This window comes from Dendrobates tinctorius, unplaced genomic scaffold (genome assembly GCF_039654945.1).
Source record: "Dendrobates tinctorius isolate UK_male_01 unplaced genomic scaffold, ASM3965494v1 ptg000191l, whole genome shotgun sequence".
NCBI lineage: Eukaryota > Metazoa > Chordata > Amphibia > Anura > Dendrobatidae > Dendrobates > Dendrobates tinctorius.
This window is the reverse complement of record NW_027361858.1, coordinates 8,738,600-8,755,964: the sequence shown is the minus strand read 5'-3', so window position 1 is coordinate 8,755,964 and position 17,365 is coordinate 8,738,600. Positions and strand designations below refer to the sequence as shown.

The window sequence follows — 17,365 nt, the reverse complement described above, 5'->3', positions numbered from 1 at the left end:
ATGGGAAAGTCGGTCTTCACTGAACACTGATTTTACCTCACAACTGAAAATTTTGATAATGACTGATCAATATTGACAGAGAAATAAGCAAACTTCTCATAAGATATATTACAAAGTTGCTCATTTTCATGTGTACTCTCAATTTATGAAATAAAAACTAAACGACTGTTACCTCTTTGCGACATATGACGTTTATATACGTCATATGTCGCATCGTTGACTTTGACAGGTGATTTAATCAGTCAATCACAGCTTTAAGTCTCCTAAGGTGACAAATAAAGTAAAAAGGGAAAAATGTTTTAAAAAAATATGAAAAAAAAATAAAACACAAAAGTAGTTTGTCCACCGCAACATTGCAATAAAATGGAATATAAGGCGATCAAAACATTGCATCGACCCCAAATTGGAATCAATAAAAAATGTCAGTTTAGAGCACAAAATAAGCTATCACCTGGCACCAGATCCCGAAAACTGAAACATTATGGATCTTGGAAAATGGCTACAAACACAAAAAACTTTTTTTATACAAATTTCTGGGTTTTTTTACCACTTAAGTAAAAAATAAGCTATAAATGCTTGGTCTCTGCGTACTCGTACTGACCTGGGAAATCATATTGCCAGGTCAGTCTTACAATATAGTGAACATGGTAAATAGAAAAAAAAAAAACGGTAGTGGAATTGCACTTTTTTTTGCAATTTCACCATACTTGCAATTTTTTCTTATTTTCAAATACACTACATGGTAAAACCAATGGTGTCATTCCAAAATACAACTCATTTAACAAAAAACAAGCCAAACAAGCCCCAATATGGCTGTATTAGCAGAAATATAAAAAAGTTATGTCTCGAAGAAAAATCTAAAAGAGAACGGGCCCTAGGTGAAGGGCTTAAATACATGGGGCAAATTTATTAATGCTGTCTTAAATTTATGAAGCTTTTAATTATGCAAAATTACTCTAAGCAAATGGATAGAACATTTTTCTACCATCTTTTTGCTTGCTTACTTTACGCTTTAAAGGGAATCTATCAGCAGGTTTTAGTGCTCCCAACTGATCTAATTAATCTGTGTTAGATCATTGTGGTGCAGAATAATTCCATACCTTTTTGTTTCAATCCTTTAATCTATTCTTGGGTAATTGCTTTTTCACTTTTATGTAAATGAGCCTCAAGTGCACTTACAGCTCCCCTACTGCTCTCTTTATTTTCACCACCACCCCCATCCTACAGTCACGAAATGACAGGCCACTCCGAGTGACCAGTCTCCCCCACCGGAGATCTTAAGCAAGTGTTGTCATTCTCTGTGGCAGCTCATGCACAGCTCAATAGTCCGCCTCTCAAAACATCCTCAGTATGGGACTGGGCATGCACCGCCCCAGGTAAGTGTGCAGCCTGCATAAGATCTCCAGTGGGGGAAGCATAATAAGTCACCAAAATGTCACATGGGTGAATGGAAGGTTCATTTCACTTGATGTGTTTCCTTTGTTAATTGTTAGTGACTGATTACTTGTACACCTACCTTTCAATCACCAATGGTGCCGCATCGTGAACAATGAAAAAGTTCAGCAGCAGTTGTTTTATTCTGTCTCATTCCTTTAGTTTTTGCAAAAACATGTCTACTGGCATTCACACCTACAGTATTTCATTCCAGAAGTCCTTGTGTTCATGTAGGTTTTCATGGACAAACTGTAGCTTTGCCTTTGATGTTCTTTCTAGACAGCAGAACTTTTCTTCAGGCTCAGTCCTCATGTAAATCTAATTTCTTATGACATGGTAATGGCAATGTTGTGAAACACCTTATGAAGAAAATCCGGTGTTCTTAGACATTTCTTTAATGGTGTTCACCAGCCTTAAACTACAAGTTTGGAGTAACGCTATGTAACTGCAGACTTATGATGAATCCTCACATCGCGCGCAATATGTGCTGTAAGAATTCTCCAGTGCCGGAAGTGGATGGTTATGTGACCACAAGTACAGTGGGGCAAAAAAGTATTTAGTCAGTCAGCAATAGTGCAAGTTCCACCACTTAAAAAGATGAGAGGCGTCTGTAATTTACATCATAGGTAGACCTCAACTATGGGAGACAAACTGAGAAAAAAAAATCCAGAAAATCACATTGTCTGTTTTTTTTTTCATTTTATTTGCATATTATGGTGGAAAATAAGTATTTGGTCAGAAACAAAATTTCATCTCAATACTTTGTGATATATCCTTTGTTGGCAATGACAGAGGTCAAACATTTTCTGTAAGTCTTCACAAGGTTGCCACACACTGTTGTTGGTATGTTGGCCCATTCCTCCATGCAGATCTCCTCTAGAGCAGTGATGTTTTTGGCTTTTTGCTTGGCAACACGGACTTTCAACTCCCTCCAAAGGTTTTCTATAGGGTTGAGATCTGGAGACTGGCTAGGCCACTCCAGGACCTTGAAATGCTTCTTACGAAGCCACTCCTTCGTTGCCCTGGCAGTGTGCTTTGGATCATTGTCATGTTGAAAGACCCAGCCACGTTTCATCTTCAATGCCCTTGCTGATGGAAGGAGGTTTGCACTCAAAATCTCACGATACATGGCCCCATTCATTCTTTCATGTACCCGGATCAGTCGTCCTGGCCCCTTTGCAGAGAAACAGCCCCAAAGCATGATGTTTCCACCACCATGCTTTACAGTAGGTATGGTGTTTGATGGATGCAACTCAGTATTCTTTTTCCTCCAAACACGACAAGTTGTGTTTCTACCAAACAGTTCCAGTTTGGTTTCATCAGACCATAGGACATTCTCCCAAAACTCCTCTGGATCATCCAGATGCTCTCTAGTAAACTTCAGACGGGCCCGGACATGTACAGGCTTAAGCAGTGGGAGACGTCTGGCACTGTAGGATCTGAGTCCATGGTGGCGTAGTGTGTTACTTATGGTAGGCCTTGTTACATTGGTCCCAGCTCTCTGCAGTTCATTCACTAGGTCCCCCCGCGTGGTTCTGGGATTTTTGCTCACCGTTCTTGTGATCATTCTGACCCCACGGGGTGGGATTTTGCGTGGAGCACCAGATCGAGGGAGATTATCAGTGGTCTTGTATGTCTTCCATTTTCTAATTATTGATCCCACAGTTGATTTCTTCACTCCAAGCTGGTTGGCTATTGCAGATTCAGTCTTCCCAGCCTGGTGCAGGGCTACAATTTTGTTTCTGGTGTCCTTTGACAGCTCTTTGGTCTTCACCATAGTGGAGTTTGGAGTCAGACTGTTTGAGGGTGTGCACAGGTGTCTTTTTATACTGATAACAAGTTTAAACATGTGCCATTACTACAGGTAATGAGTGGAGGAAAGAGGAGACTCTTAAAGAAGAAGTTACAGGTCTGTGAGAGCCAGAAATCTTGATTGCTTGTTTCTGACCAAATACTTATTTTCCACCATAATATGCAAATAAAATGAAAAAAAAACAGACAATGTGATTTTCTGGTTTTTTTTTTCTCAGTTTGTCTCCCATAGTTGAGGTCTACCTATGATGTAAATTACAGACGCCTCTCATCTTTTTAAGTGGTGGAACTTGCACTATTGCTGACTGACTAAATACTTTTTTGCCCCGCTGTATGTAATTTACTTAGTTAAAGCCACATTCCAGCTAGACGTGTGCAACCTCATTCAGTTTACTTGTTTGAGCGAGACCGCACACTTCTAGTCGACATGTGACTATATGTATGCAAATCACAAACTTGCTGTCATGCGACTGCTGCTCACAATGTAAGAATTCACAAGTCTGCAGAAAGAGTAACTGTAGACTTGTAGCTTAAGGCCAGACAACCTTGTACCTTACATTTTATTTATTTTGTTTTAGCACTGAATTTGCTAAGGCACCTAGGCCTGTTGTGAAACCTCACTTTATTAGATCATCTTTGAGAAGGTGGCACAATTGGTCGTCCTTCCAGCCAATTGGGCATCTAGAAAATTCTGAGATGAAGCAAATTCACAATGTTCTTTCAACAATGAGAACACTAACCCAAATGTTTGACAATGGGTGGCATGAAACAAACTGTAGCTGTCAGCATGAGGTACATTACCTTTATATTTATACACAGATATTGATATGTCCACATATTTTAAAAATAATAACTTCACTTGGTATGTCCTGATTTATAGATAGATTTCTGAAAAAAGAAACTGAGTTGTATCCTCACAAGATCTCCTTCTCTACTCCCCTCTTATCTCCTCTTCCCACAATCGCATACAAGATTTCTCTCGCGCATCACCCCTACTCTGGAACTCTCTACCACAACATATCAGACTCTCACCTACCATCGAAACCTTCAAAAAGAGCCTGAAGACCCACCTCTTCCGACAAGCCTATAACCTGCAGTAACCACCGATCGACCAAACCGCTGCACGACCAGCTCTACCCTCGCCTACTGTATTATCACCCATCCCTTGAAGATTGTGAGCCCTCGCGGGCAGGGTCCTCTCTCCTCCTGTACCAGTTATGACTTGTATTGTTTAAGATTATTGTACTTGTTTTTATGTATACCCCTCCTCACATGTAAAGCGCCATGGAATAAATGGCGCTATAACAATAAATAATAATAATAATAATAATAATAATAATAATTCTGTCAATGCCTAAACTGTGTTACAGCGAAGAGAAAACTATTACAGTAAATGCAGCCATTGCTTCTTGCATTAGATTAGATTTTATGCCTTGGACTGTCAGCCGCATTGAGCCTGGGAATATAGCGGAGGAGGTTATAAATCACACTTTGTTATACCCTAATAATTCTGTGATGTCTGCAGGAAATATAGATTTCATTATACTCTTACCTGACAGCTTTCTGCCTCACTTATGCCGTATACGTTACCTGTTAGCAAACACTTCATTTTCTCTGACCATTATTAAATAAAGCAGCAATGTCCGACTGACTGATGGAGTCATCTGTGATGAGTAATGAGCCATTGGGAACAAACATTCAAGACTAAAGCCGGTAGACTGTATGACAAGGTCCTAAGCTCTTCTTAGAACAAGATTAATACATTACCAGGGATGATTCCAGAGCAGCACAGTTCAGTGTTAGTGATGAGTGAATGTGCTCGGACAACATGTTATATGAGTATGCTCAGGTGATATTCGAGTACCTTGGCTATGCTCGTGTATTATGTTTTGTGTCATGATCCAGACTTGGTTTTTGAGTCCTGTCTGCCTCTTTTCCTGGTCTGGTGAAGTCAGGGGTTAACGTTGCCTTGCCTCATTTTGGTTTCAGGTCAGCTGCAGGTGATGTCAGTTATATTTTCTGCCTACGGCGTGAGTATCTGACTCTGGTAGTACCCTGATTTGTCCTGCTGCGCATACTGATTTTGACCGTGTCTGTTCCTTCCTCTCTGCCCATCCCTTTTTAGTGTTTCCCTTTGTTTATAGATTTACCGGTGTTTGACTCGGCTTTGGCTCTGACCTGACTTTGTCTCTGGCTCCTGGTACTTCTGCTTTGGACTGGTATTGACCCTCTGATGCTCCACTGACTCTGTGCTTGTTTTTTCCCTTTGTACTGCGTGAAAGTCTAAGTTTTGACTCGGCTTGTTTGACTACTCTGCTGCCACCTGGTGGTAGCCTCACTGCAGCGCTGCAGGTCAGCTCTTGCTGACATGCTGACCTCCTTCCACTCTATTGCCATCTAGTGGAGCTTGCAGCGTGACAGTTTGCTTCCCTGTGGCTGGATGATTTGCGGCTCTTAGGCTAGTTTCACATTAGCGTTTTTTTAGCGCTGCGCTTCGTGCGTAAGAGAAACGCATGCAAAAATGCATCATGCGTTTTGCATGCGTTTGCTTTTTTAGGCGCATACGTTTTAATCAGTTTCTAGCCATGTTAACTCTTAAAATGCATGTGATTTTAAATGCAGGCGTGCGCATTTTCACGCGCATGCCTGCGTTCCCATAGACTGTAATGTGATATTTTTTGTGTGCATTTCTTGCGCATGCGTGCGCATGCATTTTTTGAAGCAGGTTGGACGGACCAAAAATGCAACAGGTTGCGTCCAGCGCGCCTAGGCGAACACTACAGAAAAACGCATGAGCACAAAAATGCATACAAACATATGCAAACGCTAGACCATGCGCCCCCATGTTAAACATAGGGGCTCATGGCGCATGCGCATGGATGCACATGATGCGCTGCGCTAAAAAATGCTAATGTGAAACCAGCCTTATACAGTCTGAACACATGTGGGGATTGCCTGTTAGTTAGGGAATCCCCCCACATGTGTTCAAGCTGTCTAACATCATCCAGCCATGGATACTCAAACATATTATTCAAGCACACCCAAGGTAATCAGATAACACCAAAGCATGCTTGCATAATACGTTATCTGAGCACGTTCACTCTTCACTATTCAGTTTGATAAAACACAGCATTGAAGCCCAGAATTCACGTTATCTAACAGTAACAAAGGTGATAGCATAACACTTCTGTTATCATGACTCTTTTGTGGTGAGTCCAGAGTAAAGGCCCCGTCACACATAGCGACTCACCAGCGATCCCAACAATGATATCAACGTGTCAGGATCGCTGGTGAGTCGCTACATGATCGCTGGTGAGCTGTCAAACAGACAGCTTCACCAGCGATCAGCACCAGCGACGCCGAGCGCGCGGCGTCGCTGTGTACTTTAGTTACCAGCACGCTGATGCAGGGAGCTGGTAACTAAGGTACACATCGGGTTTCTAAGGGACATGCATCACTTAGAAACCCGATGTGTACCTTAGTTACCAGCTCCCTGCATCAGCGCGCTGGTAACTAAGGTACACATAGGGTTTCTAAGTGACGTACGTCCCTTAGATACCCGATGTGTACATTAGTTACCAGCTGAACTCTGGTCTCCCACCTGTCACATGCAGTGATGCGTGCTGGCCAGCGGGAGACCAGCGATCAAAGAAATGTCCAGGGCTTTCCCAGAGCGATCAGCGATACCGGCAGGGGGGCCGGTCGCTGATCGCTGTCACACACAGCGATCTCGCTGGTGAGATCGCTGTTGTGTCACAAAACTTGTGACTCAGCAGCGATCTCGCTAGCGACATCGCTATGTGTGACAGGGCCCTAACATATTCCAGTATAATATTTAGTTATGTGAAACGTGAGGTGTGAAAAAGTTGCTGTTAAGGGTGGTTGAACCAGTTATTAGGTTTATGGGGCAAGTACCTTTTACACAGAGCCCTGTAGGTTTGGATTTCTTTTACCCTTAATAATGAAGATCTTCATTGATAAACTGCATTTTGTGTTTACTTGTGTTATCTTTGTCTAATATTTAAATTTGTTTGGTGATCTGATCTGAAATATTTCAGTGTGATAAACATGCAAAAGAATAGAAAATCAGGAAGGGGGTAAAACACTTTTTCACACCACTCTATATATAGAGGTGCTTTTCACAAAATTAGAATTTCATCAAAAAGTTAATTTATTTCACTTCTTGAATACAAAAAGTGAATCTCATATTTTATATAGAGTCATTACAAACAGAGAGATCTATTTCAAGTGTTTATTTCTGTTAATGTTGATGATTTTGGCTTACAGCCAATAAAAACCCAAAAGTCATTATCTCAGTAAATTAGAATACTTTAGAACACCAGCTTGAAAAAGGATTTTAAAATCCTAAATTCTGGCCCACTGAAATGTATGCTCAGGAAATGCACTCAATACTTGGTCAGGGCTGCTTTTGCATCAATTACTGCATCAATGCGTCATGGCATGGAGACGATCAGCCTGTAGCACTGCTGAGGTGTTATGGAAGCCTATTTTGCTTTGATAGCAGCCTTCAGCTCGTCTGCATTGGGTCTGGTGTCTCTTCCTCTTGACAATACATAATAGACTCTGTTAGGATTGGCAGAATGCACCAAGTATAAATTATAATAAGGTGCGTTCGCAAAGCGGGGTCCACTGAGCGGTGATGGCGAAACCGCAGCCAGAGGACAATGGCGGAGCGTAGCCACGAGTAAGCACCAAAAACCCACTGAGTTAAATGTCACTCGGTATGAACGGAGTGCAAAGCACCTGACTTTGTTAATCCACAGAGTGCGGAAACTGAGAGCATTCTAAGCAAAGCCCTGTTAAATGTCATAGGAGCATAGAGGAATTGACTCTAGTGGGGTACCTATAACTCACCCCCCACTACGCTGGTGATTGAACCTGCACTGATTCACGACAGCTTTTGAGAATACCTGAGGATATATCAACAAATTAGTGAGATCCCTCACCCGATAAATATCATAAGGGGATATTCATAATATAACTGGTTACACCTACAAGGATAAACGAATAACCCCAAATACAAAACCAAATGAATGGAATAATTAAAATATTTTATTAAATACTGTTTAAAAAACAAAGGCTAAAACCAAGGAGTCCTTGAGAAAGCCACATCAGGCGAAACGTACGTTGGAGTTGGAGAGGCATTTGGCACTTTATACTGGTATATATATCTCATTTACATACTATGCATTGTATTTAGGTGTATTTGTTTACTGCACTTTATGTTTTGTTTCATTAAGATTGCATATTATATTATATTATATATTACATTTGCCCTTTGTCTACCATGTAACGCCTTATGTTTATGGTATTATATATGTCCATTCTGCTGGTTTTAGCCTTTGTTTTTTAAACAGTATTTAATAAAATATTTTAATTATTCCATTCATTTGGTTTTGTATTTGGGGTTATTCGTTTATCCTTGTAGGAATACCTGAGGATGCCCGATGCAGCCACTAAGTTCAAGCATGGGTTCTCACCCTACACTGCCTGTCTAGAAACACACTCGCAGTGCTATTAGCGGCACACATGGTGGTAGCTGTCCCACCTACACACACAGCAAATAAGCATGAAACTAGCACACAGGTGTCCTCCATTGAGAGCCTTATATACCTTTAGCTCAAGTCCAGACAGACAGGACTTTGCCTGTGGACCAATCAGAAGATGCCACCTCACCAGAGCAGCTGACGTCTGAACACCAATGAGAAGGCGCTACATCATGGACATGCTCAGTAGGATGAAATCCAGACTTAGTTTCCAGAGAACAATGCTGCACGTGTATACCAGCAGTCACCATAGGCTTAGCTGAAGAGCCAGCAGCAATTACACATGCAGCACCAGCAGCAACTACACATGCAGCATGAGTCTGGCAAGATGCAGGGTTTGGAGTCTGTGCTGAGCAGTCATCCCAGCAGCCGAGCCTGAATGGGAGACTGCTGCACTAGACAAGGCTTGGGTTCTATCCCGTGCAGCAGCAGAATCCCAGCGTCTAACATTAACCCCTTCCCCGGCAACGTCGGCCATGCTTAGAAATCGCCATACGCTGGGAGGTATGGATGCGTTTTTGCCGATTGTCTAAAGCTCTAGATGGTACATAGAACTTGCACGTGGGTACCTGGGCCTTCAGACACAGGCTCTCACAGAACCTACCCCATTTTTGTATGCACCCCATTGCCCAATGAATCTGGGGAGAATGGAGGCACAGCCACGGTTTCCCTAATAGTATCTCATCCATACCCTCTGAAATAGCCAGAAATGAGATTATCTCCTGATGGTTTGGTGACACAGTGAGGGGAAGAGTTACTGTCTGATGGGAAATTAAGGTTGGCAAAACAGACTCATTACCTACCCAAAAAGACATCGGCTTAGGCAGCATTACTAATGGGATAGTGTGCCGTTGGGCGAAGTAAGCGGATATGAAATAGCCCTCAGCCCCGGAGTCCACGCAAGCATGCGCTGCGAGAGAAGCCAACCCAAACGTCAGAGAAACCCCAAAAACCAACTTGGGAGACACCTCAACAGGAACTAGTGAACCTCTCCTCAAGGCCACTTGAGACTGACTCTTTCTGATGTTTGGTACATTTATTCGCAAAGTGACCAACTTGCCCAGAGGCAAAACAAGTCGGTTGCGGACGTTTAGAGCAAGACATTGGCTCCGCTCAAGAGACGTCCAAGGGCTCTACAGGATCGTAAACCTGAGTTGGGGACACATGGGATTGGCGAAGTTCGGAGCCAATAGAACCCTAGATTTAGTATGAGCTCACTCCAAATCACGCTCAGCATGCCGCAGATCTATGCGAATGGCCACTGATATTAACTCTTCCAGGGAAATTGGTATCTCCCTAGTGGCCAAAGCATCCCTGACATGATCTGCTAAGCCCCTCAAAAAAATAGATATCAGGACTAGAGTTGAGCGAAACGGGTCGAAAAAATTCAAAAGTCGCCGACTTTTGGCAAAGTCGGGTTTCATGAAACGAAACCCGACCCTAGGATGAGGTCGGCCACGAGGTCGGCGACTTACGCGCCAAAGTCGCGTTTCAAAAGTTTGTTTTGCGATCTTTTTCAGCCAATCAGGATCCACAGACACTGTGGGCAACGTGATGACATAGGCACGGGTCACCACCATCTTTCAGAAGGGCATGCAAGTGATTGGCTTGCTTTGGTGGGCGTCACAGGGGGTATAAAAGGGCGTGCACGCCGACCGCCATCTTACTTCTGCCGATCTTAGTATAGGGAGAGGTTGCTGCTGATTCTGTAGGGAGAGCGTTAGGCAGGGAAGAAGACAAAAAAACTGCTTCTGCTGCTAGCGATTTGGCCTGCACAACACACAAGTCACTGTGTGTGCAGTGCAAGGGGAGGCTATATTGTGGTGTATCAGTGGTGTTGGTTGTTGGGCTGCCTTTTAAGGCTTCCTGACACGCTGGCATTGCTGTTTACCCACTGCTCCGCAAACTGCTTTTTTAAAAGCAATCCAATCTCCCTTATCCTCTCGTCACTTTGGTCACAGGCAGCTGTGCCATCGAGCGTGTCACATAGCGCTCAGATATCAGTGGGCCTCACACCATCCACAAGTGTCCAGTGTCCAAAAGTGTACGCAGAGATTCAAAATCTCCATTATCCTCTCGTCACTTTGGTCACAGGCAGCTGTGCCATCAAGCGTGTCACATAGCGCTCAGATATCAGTGGGCCTCACACCATCCACAAGTGTCCAGTGTCCAAAAGTGTACGCAGAGATTCAAAATCTCCATTATCCTCTCGTCACTTTGGTCACAGGCAGCTGTGCCATCGAGCGTGTCACATAGCGCTCAGATATCAGTGGGCCTCACACCATCCACAAGTGTCCAGTGTCCAAAAGTGTACGCAGAGATTCAAAATCTCCATTATCCTCTCGTCACTTTGGTCACAGGCAGCTGTGCCATCGAGCGTGTCACATAGCACTCAGATATCAGTGGGCCTCACACCATCCACAAGTGTCCAGTGTCCAAAAGTGTACGCAGAGATTCAAAATCTCCATTATCCTCTCGTCACTTTGGTCACAGGCAGCTGTGCCATCGAGCGTGTCACATAGCACTCAGATATCAGTGGGCCTCACACCATCCACAAGTGTCCAGTGTCCAAAAGTGTACGCAGAGATTCAAAATCTCCATTATCCTCTCGTCACTTTGGTCACAGGCAGCTGTGCCATCGAGCGTGTCACATAGCGCTCAGATATCAGTGGGCCTCACACCATCCACAAATGTCCAGTGTCCAAAAGTGTACGCAGAGATTCAAAATCTCCATTATCCTCTCGTCACTTTGGTCACAGGCAGCTGTGCCATCGAGCGTGTCACATAGCGCTCAGATATCAGTGGGCCTCACACAATCCACAAATGTCCACTGTCCACAAGTGTGTACAGAAATTCTAAAACTCCCCTGTCCTATAGACACCTTGTACCTTGTTTTACATTACTATATAGTTTGTTGGATTTTGTCTACATTTCTACCAAAAATGAGGAAGGCTGGTGGAAGAGGCCGTGGAATTGGGCGGGGGTTGGCAGCTGGTAATGATGGTGTTGGTGGTGGATCTGATGGTAGTGGCAAGAGCAAAATAGGACTGAATGCAGGAGGTGCTGACCCTGCGTCATCGTCTGGCTACATAAGGCCTCGAACGCTTAGTTTTCTAGGAGTTGGCAAACCGCTTTTAAAGGCAGAGCATCAGGAAAAAGTTTTGTCTTACATTGCTGACTCAGCCTCCAGCTCTATCGCCTCCTCTTCTTCAGTTGTAAAAAGTAAAAGCACTGAGTCGTCATTGGAGGCTCATGTTCATGAACCACACCTTTCCTTGTGTCCTTCACCCCAACCAAGATTGAAGGATGACGCAGGCCATACTACTGATTACTCCATGGAGCTGTTTTCACATACCATGCCTGGATTATCAAGTGAAATGGTGAATTACCCAGGCCAAGATGAATCTGACATGGAGTGCACTGATGCACAGCCGCTGATGGATGATTCTGCTGGTACATTCACTCAGAGCACTACATTGTCCTCGCAGTGTACAGAGCCAGATTCTGACCCTGATGAGACTCAGGTGCCCCTTCCCGCACACTATACCACCATACACGGTGACACAGAGGAAGGTGCACATGACATAGAAGAGGAGGTGATGGATGACCCAGTTGTTGACCCAGATTGGCATCCATTGGGGGAAGAGGGTGCTGCTTCCAATAGCTCAGATGAGGAGCATCCACAGCAGACATCGACATCGCAACAGCTGTTATCTGGCAGGCCCGGAGCACTCCAAAGACAGGTTCCAAACATCAAAAGAGTTGCTGGACAGCTTGTCCAGAGGGTCAAAAGATCACAGCGTGCTAGGCCGCAAAATGTCTGCCAAAGTAGGAAGAGTGCAGTGTGGCACTTTTTTGAACAAAATCCTCATGATCAGGCCAAGGTTATCTGTAAGAAGTGCGCAAAGACCTTTAGCCGAGGGAAAAATCTGAAAAATTTGAATACCAGTTGCATGCTTAGACATTTAACCAGCATGCACTTGCAAGCGTGGACACAACACCAAACCTCAAGTGCCACATGTGCAACTGATCACAACGAAGGTAGTCAGCAATGCTACATTGTTTCCCCCACTGTAAGCCCACCGGTTAGCACAGCAGCAAATGTTGAGGTGTCGTTGCAAGGCCACAGCAGTCAGGGAATCCCACTGTTATATCAACAAAAGACTGATTCTAGGCCATCAGAAAGAACACCAACTCCATCACCATCATCAACCCTCTCTCAGTCCGCCCTGTCCACCGCTACTTCCACCATATGCAGCTCTCAAGTCCAGCTCACCCTCCCAGACACTATGAGTAGGTCAAGAAAGTACTCAGTCTCTCATTCGCGTACACTGGGTTTGAACGCCCACATTGCCAAACTAATCTCGTTTGAGATGATGCCCTTTCGGTTGGTGGAAAGCACAGCTTTCCGCGAACTCATGGCCTATGCAGTACCACGCTATGACCTACCCAGTCGCCACTTCTTCTCTCGCAAAGCCATCCCAGCCCTCCACCATCATGTGAAAGACCACATTGTCCATACACTCAAGCAGTCAGTGAGCGGAAAGGTGCACCTCACAACTGATGCATGGTCCAGTCGGCATGGCCAGGGCCGTTACGTGTCCATCACTGCGCACTGGGTTAATGTGGTGGATGCAGGGTCCACAGGGGACATCGGTGGTGGGACAGTGCTGCCTAGCCCACGGTATAGGAAACAGTTGGCTGTAGGCGTTCGACCCTCCTCCTCCTCCTCCTCCTCCAGAAGCGAAAGCTCGTCCACAGAGCGCAGTCGTATGAGCACTCCATCTGCAGCTGCCACTGTTGCACACCATGTGTCCCCCTATCGAGCAGCTAGTGGAAAGCGTCAGCAGGCTGTGTTGCAGATGATGTGTTTGGGCGACAGACATACCGCCGAGGTGCTGGCCGAGTACTTGAAGCGACAAACTGAGTCATGGCTGGGCAGTGTACATCTTGAGGCAGGCAAGGTAGTTAGTGATAACGGCCGTAATTTTGTGGCAGCCATAGCCCTTTCAAAACTCAGCCACATACCTTGCTTGGCTCACACCTTGAACCTGGTGGTGCAGTGCTTCCTCAAAAATTATCCGGAGTTAACAGCCCTGCTCCAGAAGGTGCGAAGACTGTGCGCGCACATCCGCCGGTCGCCTGTACACTCCGTTCGTATGCAGAAGCTGCAGCGATTGCTCCACCTTCCCAACCACCGCCTCATTATCGACATTGCAACAAGGTGGAACTCCACCCTGCACATGGTGGAGCGGCTGTGCGAGCAGAGGCAGGCATAATGCATTTGTGGGAGGATACACGGCCAGGCACTTTGAGAGCAGATATGGAGTTGACAGGCGTGCAGTGGTCGAAGCTGAAAGACCTTTGTAAAGTCCTTCAGTGTTTTGAGGAATGCACACGGCTGGTAAGCGCAGACGACGCCATCCTAAGCATGAGCATCCCACTTATGCGTCTGCTCATGCAAACTTTGACGCACCTTAAGGAGCAGGCGTCTGCAGCCAATGTTGATGAGGAGGAAGAGGAGGAGGGAATCCTTGATGACATTCAGCCATTGTCTGCTCAGGGACCTCTCCTGGACGAGGTGGAGGAAGAAGAGGAGGAGGAGGAGGAGGATGATGGGGATGATTACTTAGGGGAGGAGGATGCATCTCGTGGGGCAAGTGAAAATGTTGGCGTGGCAAGGTCTGGTACAGGGTTTGTGCGTGACTGGAGGGATGTGGATTTGCCAGAAAGTGCTCCTCCACCCAGCACTCGCAGTGCATCATTGACACCGGGAACATTGGCCCACATGTCAGATTATGCCTTGCGGATCCTAAAAAGGGACCCCCGCATTGCCAAAATGATGAACGATGACGACTACTGGTTGGCCAGCATCCTGGATCCACGCTATAAAGGCAAATTACAAAACATCATGCCACAGGAGAACCTTGACCTAATATTGGCTAATAAACAAGCAACTCTGGTAAATCGGTTGCTTGAGGCATTCCCAGCACACAGCAGCGGTGATGGTTCTCACAAGAGCCGTACGGGCCGGGGGCAGCTTGTCAGAGGTGTTCGTGGTGCACACAGCAGAAGTGGCGTTGGAGACAGGGGTTTCATGACAATGTTGTGGACTGATTTTTCAAATACCGCTCACACAACTGGTAATACTGCATCGATGGAAAGTGACAGGAGACAGCAGTTGTCAACTATGGTTACAAACTACTTTTCCTCCCATATCGATGTTCTCCCACACAGGTCATTCCCCTTTGACTATTGGGCCGCTAAACTGGACACCTGGCCTGAATTGGCCCAATATGCCTTACAGGAGCTCGCTTGCCCAGCTGCAAGTGTGCTATCGGAAAGAGTCTTCAGTGCAGCTGGATCAATCCTGACAGAAAAAAGGACCCGTCTGTCAACCCAAAATGTGGATGATCTAACCTTCATTAAAATGAACCACGCATGGGTTTCCAAGGATTTTGTCCCACCTTCCCCTGATGACACATAGGGTGACAGAAAAATGGCTTGCTTTGGTCCACCTCTTCCTGGTACTTCACCTATTTCGCCTTTTGCATCAGCTGAATGTCCAACATCAACATATGCCACTTTCTAAAACTCCATAACTGTGCTGCCTCCCCCCCCATGGCCGGGGTCACCACCTAGCGCACGACACCGTGCGAGTGCCGTTGCCCTGGACAGGTGGGTAGGCCGACTCTTGGGCGCGGGCACTGGCACAGGGTCCCTCATAGTGCAATCAAGTGTCTCTGACGGTGGTGGTGCACACCCGCCGTCAGACACACCGCTGTACTATGAGGGGCCCAGTGCCAGTACCGACGCCCACGAGTGGGCCCCCCTTGCTTGGCCAGGGCCCCAGCATTTGCAATCTTTACCTCTCCCTGCTCCTCCGCTGTGTAATCTGGGCCGTCAAATCCATACTGTGCCTGACACCGTCTGAGCCTGCCTCCTGAGACATATATTTTGAATGTGTACGCTATCCATACATGTTATCCAGGGATACGGTACCCTTTCTAACCTTTGTGCAATGACGTGCAATCCATACTGGGCCTAACACCGTCTGAGCCTGCCTCATGCTGTATAGACATATATTTTGAATGTGTACGCTATCCATACATGTTATCCGGGGATACGGTACCCCTTCTAACCTTTGTGCAATGACGTGCAATCCATACTGGGCCTAACACCGTCTGAGCCTGCCTCATGCTGTATAGACATATATTTTGAATGTGTACGCTATCCATACATGTTATCCGGGGAAACGGTACCCTTTCTAACCTTTGTGCAATGACGTGCAATCCATACTGGGCCTAACACCGTCTGAGCCTGCCTCATGCTGTATAGACATATATTTTGAATGTGTATGCTATCCATACATGTTATCTGGGGATACGGTACCCTTTCTAACCTTTGTGCAATGACGTGCAATCCATACTGGGCCTAACACCGTCTGAGCCTGCCTCATGCAGTATAGACATATATTTTGAATGTGTACGCTATCCATACATGTTATCCGGGGATACGGTACCCTTTCTAACCTTTGTGCAATGACGTGCAATCCATACTGGGCCTAACACCGTCTGAGCCTGCCTCATGCTGTATAGACATATATTTTGAATGTGTACGCTATCCATACATGTTATCCGGGGATACGGTACCCTTTCTAACCTTTGTGCAATGACGTGCAATCCATACTGGGCCTAACACCGTCTGAGCCTGCCTCATGCTGTATAGACATATATTTTGAATGTGTACGCTGTCCATACATGTTATCCGGGGATACGGTACCCTTTCTAACCTTTGTGCAATGACGTGCAATCCATACTGGGCCTAACACCGTCTGAGCCTGCCTCATGCTGTATAGACATATATTTTGAATGTGTACGCTATCCATACATGTTATCCGGGGATACGGTACCCCTTCTAACCTCTGTGCAATGACGTGCAATCCATACTGGGCCTAACACCGTCTGAGCCTGCCTCATGCTGTATAGACATATATTTTGAATGTGTACGCTATCCATACATGTTATCCGGGGATACGGTACCCTTTCTAACCTTTGTGCAATGACGTGCAATCCATACTGGGCCTAACACCTTCTGAGCCTGCCTCATGCTGTATAGACATATATTTTGAATGTGTACGCTATCCATACATGTTATCCGGGGATACGGTACCCTTTCTAACCTTTGTGCAATGACGTGCAATCCATACTGGGCCTAACACCGTCTGAGCCTGCCTCATGCTGTATAGACATATATTTTGAATGTGTACGCTATCCATACATGTTATCCGGGGATACGGTACCCTTTCTAACCTTTGTGCAATGACGTGCAATCCATACTGGGCCTAACACCATCTGAGCCTGCCTCATGCTGTATAGACATATATTTTGAATGTGTACGCTATCCATACATGTTATCCAGGGATACGGTACCCTTTCTAACCTTTGTGCAATCACGTGCAATCCATACTGGGCGTGAGAACGGCTGGCGAGCTGTTAAGCAAGCTACAGCACCTGTCCAGACAAGTACAGGGATTCCCTAGCGAGGAGACT

General features: G+C 45.5%; 1 protein-coding gene across 2 annotated transcripts in view; it reads left to right on the top strand.

The window, feature by feature from the left end:
* Positions 1-17,365, top strand: part of SVEP1 (sushi, von Willebrand factor type A, EGF and pentraxin domain containing 1) — a 543,713-nt gene that overhangs the window by 30,017 nt on the left and 496,331 nt on the right. The window lies entirely within an intron of this gene.